The sequence below is a fragment of the Phocoena sinus genome, chromosome 7 (assembly GCF_008692025.1).
Source record: "Phocoena sinus isolate mPhoSin1 chromosome 7, mPhoSin1.pri, whole genome shotgun sequence".
Lineage (NCBI taxonomy): Eukaryota > Metazoa > Chordata > Mammalia > Artiodactyla > Phocoenidae > Phocoena > Phocoena sinus.
In genome coordinates, this window is record NC_045769.1 from 63,376,803 (window position 1) to 63,385,740 (window position 8,938).

At 38.8% G+C, this 8,938-nt stretch overlaps 1 non-coding gene across 1 annotated transcript; it reads left to right on the forward strand.

Annotated features, from left to right (window-relative positions):
- Positions 1–1,590: 1,590 nt before the first annotated feature.
- Positions 1,591–1,716, forward strand: LOC116757231. Its single transcript, XR_004350880.1, has one exon. It is a non-coding gene; the product is annotated as a U6atac minor spliceosomal RNA (small nuclear RNA).
- Positions 1,717–8,938: the final 7,222 nt, after the last annotated feature.

An 8,938-nucleotide genomic window follows, 5' to 3' on the forward strand; every position in this document is an offset into this window, starting at 1 on the left:
AACACCAATAGATGCAGACAAAAAGAGCAGTCTATCAAGAAGGAAAACTTTCAGACAATAATCACTCTATTCCAGCCAAACACCACAGAAAACACTGTGGTCCCAGCCACATCCACACTAGTAAAGGCCAAGTGGGGAGCCTAGACTTCCACCTTACTCAGGTTGTGCCAAGGTCCCCATCCCCTGCTCCTCCCAATCCCATTTTTAGTGGAGACCACATAGGGAGATGACACTTCCATCCCCATTTGACAATAATAAGGAATATAACATGGGATATCACTATAGCTCTTGAAGGATAATAAGGAAATCTTAATAAACAACTTTACAAACATAGATTTCACAATTTAGATAAAATGAACCAATTCCTTGAAAAATAGAAATTACTACAATCTAATACGAAATAGATAATTTGAATAACGCTATAGCTAATAAGGAAATTAAATCCGTAAGTTAACACTCCCTCATTTCCAGGCCCAGATAGTTTCACTTGAGAATTTTACCAAACAGTTAAAGAAGAATTAACACTAATTCTATGCAATCTCTTCCAGAAAAAGTAATAGAAGGGAACATATTCCATTCACTTTATGAAGCTAGTATTACCCTGCTACTGAAACCAAACAAAGCCAGTACAAAAAATGAAAATTACAAATAGTAATCATAAATATAGATGCAAATATCTTTAATAAAATATTAGAAAATAGAATTCAACAATGTATAAAAAGAATTTTACATCCTGACCAAGTAGGATTTCATCCAGGAATGCAAGTCTGGTTCAATACTTGAAAATCAATCAATGTAATCCACCATATTAAAGGATAAAGATGAAAAAAAAAAATCACATGATCATATCAATTGATGTAGAAAAAGCCTTTCATAAAGTTTAATACCCATTCATGATCAAAACTCTCAGAAAACAAGGAATAGAGGAGAACTTCCTCAGCTTGATGATAAACATCTACAAAAAACCTACAGCTAATGCTATACTTAGTGGTGAAAGAATGAATGCTCTCCCTGCCAAACTGGAAGTAAGGCAAAGATGTCCACTCTCATCTCTAGATGTTCAACATAACACTAGAAGTGCTAGTCAGTGCAGTAAGGCAAGCAAAGGAAATGTAAGGCATGTAGATGAGAAAGGAAAAAATGAATTTGTCCCTAGTTAGAGATGACATGATTTTCTACATAGAAAATTACAAGGAACCTACCAAAAGCAAAACAAAACAAAACAAAAAGTTCCCAGAGCAAGTGAGTATAGTAAGATTGCAGGATACAAGATAAACACAAAAATCTATTATATTGGGTCGGCCAAAAATTTCCTTTGGTTTTTAAATAAAAATAAAACCCACATTTTTCATTGTCAACAAGAACTTATTGAACAACGTACTCACCGTTTTGTTCCACTACCTTCTGCCATTTTTCAGGCAACTTCATAACTCCATCTTTCCAAAACCTTTTATCTCTTTGAGCAAAGAACTGTTCCAGGTGTCTTATACAATATTCCAGGGAACTGAAATTTTTTCTGTTAAGAGAACTTTGTAAAGACCGAAATAAATGGAAATCCGAAGGTGCAAGGTCTGGTGAAAACGGCAGATGGTGTTGTATGAAAGGACAGAAGGTTAGCACTCCCCTTGACAAGGATGGAAGAGGCCTTCGGGCCTAACAACACGCATACAGTTAAGGCATTGCCATTTACTTCGTGGCATCTAACCACTGTTTTTACCCATTTATGATAAAAACTCTCCAGAAAGTGGGCATAGAGGGAAACTACCTCAACATAATAAAGGCCATATATGACAAACCCACAGCAAACATCATTCTCAATGGTGAAAAACTGAAAGCACTTCCTCTAAGATCAGGAACAAGACAAGGATGTCCACTCTCACCACTATTATTCAACATAGTTTTGGAAGTCCTAGCCACAGCAATCAGAGAAGAAAAAGAAATAAAAGGGGGCTTCCCTGGTGGCACAGTGGTTGAGAGTCCACCTGCCGATGCAGGGGACACGGGTTCGTGCCCCAGTCGGGAGGATCCCACATGATGCAGAGCAGCTAGGCCCATGAGCCATGGCTGCTGAGCCTGCATGTCCAGAGCCTGTGCTCCGCAACGGGAGAGGCCCCAACAGTGAGAGGCCCACGTACAGAAAAAAAAAGAAATAAAAGGAATACAAATAGGAAAAGAAGAAGTAAAACTGTCACTGTTTGCAGATGACATGATACTATACATACAGAATCCTAAAAATGCCACCAGAAAACTACTAGAGCTAATCAATGAATTTGGTAAAGTTGCAGGATACAAAATTAATGCACAGAAATCTCTTGCATTCCTATATACTAATGATGAAAAATCTGAAAGAGAAATTATGGGAACACTCCCATTTACCATTGCAACAAAATGAATAAAATACCTAGGAATAAACCTACCTAGGGATACAAAAGACCTGTATGCAGAAAACTATAAGACACTGATGAAAGAAATTAAAGATGATACCAACAGATGGAGAGATATACCATGTTCTTGGATTGGAAGAATCAATATTGTGAAAATGACTACACTTCCCAAAGCAATCTACAGATTCAATGCAATTCCTATCAAATGACCAATGGCACTTTTTATGGAACTAGAACAAATCATCTTAAAATTTGTATGGAGACACAAAAGACCCCGAATAGCCAAAGCAGTCTTGAGGGGAAAAAACGGAGCTGGGGGAATCAGACTCCCTGACTTCAGACTATACTACAAAGCTACAGTCATTAAAACAAAATGGTACTGGCACAAAAACAGAAACATAGGTCAGTGGAACAAGATAGAAAGCCCAGCGATAAACCCATGCACCTATGGTCAACTAATCTATGACAAAGGATGCAAAGATATACAATGGAGAAAAGACAGTCTCTTCAATAAGTGGTGCTGGGAAAACTGGACAGCTACATGTAAAAGAATGAAATTAGAACACTCCCTAACACCATACACAAAAATAAACTCAAAATGGATTCGAGGCCTAAATGTAAGACCGGACACTATAAAACTCTTAGAGGAAAACATAGGAAGAACACTTTGACATAAATCACAGCAAGATCTTTTTTGTGTGTGTGATACGTGGGCCTCTCACTGCTGTGGCCTCTCCTGTTGCAGAGCACAGGCTCCAGATGCGCAGGCTCAGCAGCCATGGCTCATGGGCCCAGCTGCTCAGCGGCATGTGGGATCCTCCCGGACTGGGGCACAAACCCATGTCCCCTGCATCAGCAGGCAGACTCTCAACCACTGTGCCACCAGGGAAGCCCACAGTAAGATCTTTTTTGATCCACCTCCTAGAGTAATGGAAATAAAAACAAAAATAAACAACTGAGACCTAATGAAACTTCAAAGCTTTTCCACAGCAAAGGAAACCATAAATAAGAGGAAAAGACAACCCTCAGAATGGGAGAAAATATTTGCAAATGAATCAACAGATAAAGGATTAATCTCCAAAATATATAAACAGCTCATGCAGCTCAATATTAAAGAAACAAACAACCTAATCCAAAAATGGGCAGAAGATCTAAATAGACATTTCTCCAAAGAAGACATACAGATGGCCAAGAAGCACATGAAAAGCTGCTCAACATCACTAATTATTAGAGAAACGCAAATCAAAACTACAATGAGGTATCACCTCACACCAGTTAGAATGGGCATCATCAGAAAATCTACAAAAAACAAATGCTGGAGAGGGTGTGGAGAAAAGGGAACCCTCTTGCACTGTTGGTGGGAATGTAAATTGATACAGCCCCTATGGAGAACAGCATGGAGGTTCCTTAAAAAACTAAAAATAGAATTACCATATGATCCAGCAATCCCACTACTGGGCATATACCCAGAGAAAACCATAATTCAAAAAGACACATGCACCCCAATGTTCATTGCAGCACTATTTACTATTGCCAGGTCATGGAAGCAACCTAAATGCCCATTGACAGACGAATGGATAAAGAAGTTGTGGTACATATATACAATGGAATATTACTCAGCCATAAAAAGGAACGCAATTGAGTCATTTGTTGAGACGTGGATGGATCTAGAGACTGTCATACAGAGTGAAGTAAGTCAGAAAGAGAAAAACAAATATCGTATATTAATGCATGTATGTGGAACCTAGAAAAATGGTACAGATGAACTGGTTTGCAGGGCAGAAGTTGAGACACAGATGTAGAGAAAGCGTACGGACACCAAGGGGGGAAAACCACGGTGGGGTGGGGATGGTGGTGTGCTGAATTGGGCGATTGGGATTGACATGTATACACTGATGTGTAAAATTTATGACTAATAAGAACCTGCAGTATAAAAAACAAACAAACAAACAAAAGACAACTAAACTTTCTTTGGGTTATTTGTATGGAAATATGTTAATATAAATGTTTCAGACATTACATGAAATTTCTAAAGATCTTATATGTTCTGGTATAATGCTATAAGTCATAATTCTAGTTATTACTTTAAAATGTATATCTCAGAAATTTTAAAAAATAAAGAAAAAAGGAAAAAAAAAGAAAAAGAAATAAAGAAAAAAATATAAAGAATAAAAGGAAAACGGCAGATGAATGAGAACTTCCCAGACAAGCTGTAATAGTTTTTGCCTGGTCATCAAACAAACATGCAGTCTTGCATTATCCTGATGGAAGATTATGCGTTTTCTGTAATTCTGGATGTTTTTCGTCTAGTGCTGCTTCCAGTTGGTCTAACTGGGAGCAGTACTTTTTGGAATTAATCGTTTGGTTTTCTGGAAGGAGCTCATAATAGAGGACTCCCTTCCAATCCCACCATATATACAACTTCACCTTCTTCGGATGAAGACCGACCTTTGGTGTGGTTGGTGGTGGATCATTTTCCTTGCCCCATGATCTCTTCTGTTCCACATTATTGTACAGTATCTACTTTTCATCACCCGTCACAATTTGTTTTAAAAACGTAACATTTTCGTTACGTTTAAGTAGAGACTCGCATGCGGAAATACGGTCAAGAAGGTTTTTATTGCTTAACTTATGTGGAAACCAAACATCAAAGCGATTAACATAACCAAGCTAGTGCTAATGATTTTCAACTCTCGATTTGGGTATTTTGAGTATGTCGGCTATCTCCCGTGTGGTGTAACGTTGATTGTTCTCAATTAATGTCTCGATTTGATCGCTATCAACTTCAACTAGTCTACCCGACCGTGTAGCATAATCCAGTGAGAAATCTCCAGCATGAAACTTGGCAAACCACTTTTGACACATTCAGTCACAGCACCTTCTCCATACACTGCACAAATCTTTTTTTGTGTTTTAGTTGCGTTTTTACCTCTCTTGAATTAATAAAGCATAATATGCCGAAAATGTTGCTTTTTTTCTTCCATCTTCAATATTAAAATGGCTACACAAAAATTCACCAATTTTGATAAGTTTTTTTAAAAATGCATGCTGATATGACAGCTGTCACAATGCAATCTAACAAAATTCAAAAACAAAACTTTGAATGAAGTTAAAGACAACTAAGAGATACTAGCGCCATCTTATAGAAAAAACTGAACTCTTTGGCCAACCCAATATTTCTATATATCAGCAATGAACACACGGACAACAAAATTTTAGACGCAATACCACTTACACTTGTGCAAAATAAAAATTAAATACTTAGGTGTACGTCTAACAAAATATGTAGAACACATATGCAGAAAACTACAAAACAATGATGAAATAAATCAAAGGCTTAAATAAATGAAAAGAGACTGTGTTCATGGACTGGAAGATTCAATGTTGTTAACATATCAATTCTTCACAAACTGAAATGCAGATTTAACCTAATTCCTATTAAAATACCAAGAACATTTTCTGTAATATAGACAATACTACTCTAAAATCTATATGGAGGGACTTCCCTGGTGGTGCAGAGGTTGGGATTCCACGGTCCCAGTGCAGGGGGTCTGGGTTCAATCCCTGGTTGGGGAACTAGATCCCACATGCATGCCGCAACCGAGAGTTCACATGCCAGAGCTAAGGAGACGGCGTGCGCAACTAAGGAGCCCTGGAGCCACAACTAAGGAGCCAGCAAGCTGGAACTAAGGAGCCCGTGAGCCGCAACTGAGACCCGGAACAACCAATTAATTAATTAACTATTAAAAAATAAAATAAAATCTATATGGAAAGGCAAAGGAATTAGAATAGCTAAAATACTTTATAAAAAGAAAAATAAGGACTTCTCTGGAAGTCCAGTGGTTGATACTTCGCCTTTCAATGCAGGGGGTGTGGGTTCGATCCCTGGTTAGCGATCTAAGATCCCACATGCCTCACAGCCAAAAAAACAAAACACAAAACAGAAGCTATATTGTAACAAATTCAATAAAGACTTTCAAAAAATGGCCCACATCAAAAAAATCATTAAAAAGTTTTTTAAAAAAGAAGAAGAAAGTGGGAAGAATCAGCCTACCCAATTTCAAGGTGTATTATATAGCTTCAGTAATCAAGACTGTGTGGTATTGGAGGATGTACGAATACACGGAACAATGGAACAGTCTAGAAAACCCGGAAATGGACCCAAACAAATACACTGAAATGAATTTTCACAAAGGTGCAAAAACAATAATGGAGAAAGTATAGCCCTTTAAACAAATGGTGCTGAAGCAAATGGACATTCATAGCGAAGGGAACAAAATCCTCTACCTAAACATGACACTTTATACAAAAAAATACCTCAAAATGGATTAAATAGAAAATGGAAAATTATAAAACCTTTACCAAGAAATAAAAACATAGGTGTAAATCTTTTTTGGTTCTGAGATTAGACAAAGAGTTCTTAGGCTTGACATCAAAAGCAGTGTATGTGAGGGACTTCCCTGGTGGCGCAGTGGTTAAGAATCGACCTGACAATGCAGGGGACATGGGTTTGATCCCTGGTCCGGAAAGATCCCACATGCTGCGGAGCAATTAAGCCCACAACTACTGAGCCTGCGCTCTAGAGTCTGTGAACCACAACTACTGAAGCCCACGTGCCTAAAGCCTGTGCTCCGCAACAAGAGAAGCCACTGCAATGAGAAGCCCGCACACCGCAATGACGAGTAGCCTTCGCACCGCAATGAAGAGTAGCCCTCGCTCACCACAACTAGGGAAAGCCCGCACGCATCAACGAAGACCCAAGGCAGCCAAAAATTAATTAGTTAATTAATTTTCTAAAAAATCACTATATATGAAAAGAAAACTTGATAAATTGGACCTCACCAAAATTTAAAACTTTTGTTTTCCAAAAGATTCTAAGAAGTTAAAAGACAAGCTGCAGGGCTTCCCTGGTGGCGCAGTGGTTGAGAGTCCGCCTGCCGATGCAGGGGACGCGAGTTCGTGCCCGGGTCCGGGAGGATCCCACATGCCGCGGAGCGGCTGGGCCCGTGGGCCATGGCCGCTGAGCCTGTGCGTCCGGAGCCTGTGCTCCACAACGGGAGAGGCCACAACAGTGAGAGGCCCACGTACCGCAAAAAAAAAAAAAAAAAAAAAAAAAAAAAGACAAGCTGCAAACTGAGAGAAATACATATCTGACAAAGGTCTAGTATCTAGAATATATAAAGAAATCCCAAAGCATAACATTAAAAAACAAAACAAAACAAAAACACACCAAACAATTCAACTAGAAAATGAGCAAAAGAAATGAACAGATATTTCACCAAAATGGATATACAGATGGCAAAGTACATGAAAAAAATGTTCAACATTATTAGCCATTAAGGAAGTGGAAATTAAAACCACAACGAGATATCACCACATGTCTATATGAATAGCTAAAATTAAAAATAGTAGTAACGGGGGCTTCCCTGGTGGCGCAGTGGTTGAGAGGCCGCCTGCCGACGCAGGGGACACGGGTTCGTGCCCCGGTCTGGGAGGATCCCACATGCTGCGGAGCGGCTAGGCCCGTGAGCCATGGCCGGTGAGCCTGCACGTCCGGAGCCTGTGCTCTGCAACGGGAGAGGCCACAACAGTGAGAGGCTCACGTACAGCAAAAAAAAAAAAAAAAAAAAAAATAGTAGTAACACCAAATGCTGGCTAGGATGCAGAGAAACTGGATCATTCATATATTACTGGTGGGAATGTAAAATGTTATAGCCACTCTGGAAAACAGTTTGACAGTTTCTTGAAAAACTAAACATGCAATTACCATAGGGCAGTTGCACTGAGCAATTGCCCTCCTAGGCATTTATCCCAGAGAAACGAAAACTTATGTTCACACAAAAATTTTACAGAAGTTTCCATAGCAACTTTATTTGTAATAGACAAAAAGCTGAGGCAACCCAGATATTCTTCAATATCTATCTTCTACCAGTTAAACAAACTGGTACATCCATACCATAGCAGTAAAAAGGAACAAACTATTGATACACACAACTTGGATCTCCAGAAAATTATGTTGAGTAAAAAAAAAGCCAGTCCCCAAAGTTTATATACTGTATACTTCCATTTATATCAAATTCTTGAAATGACAAGATCCTAAAAATGGAGACTAGATTAGTAGTTGCTAGGAGTTAAACAGGGAGTGGGGGAGCTGGAGTGAAGTGGGTGTGGCTACAAAAGTGCAACATGAATGATCTTCAAGGTGATGGAAATGTTGTCTTGACTGTATTTGTCAATATACTGGTTGTGATACTGTACTACAGTTCTGCAAAATGTTATTGTTAGGGGAAACGGGGTAAAAGATACACAGTATCTCTGTGCTGTTTTTTACGATTATGTATGAATCTACAATTACCTCAAAAAAAAAAAAAAGCCTTTGCCTCAGATGGGTCAACTGTCCTTCCATATACTCGGCTAGTCTGGATCATCCATTTAGCTCAAACTGCTCACTCTAGCTCCTTCCTCTCAACGGATACCACCACCACCAAACATTTACTGGGCATTTGTTATGTGACAAAGAACTTTATGTACTAACTTCATGCGCTAAGAACTTT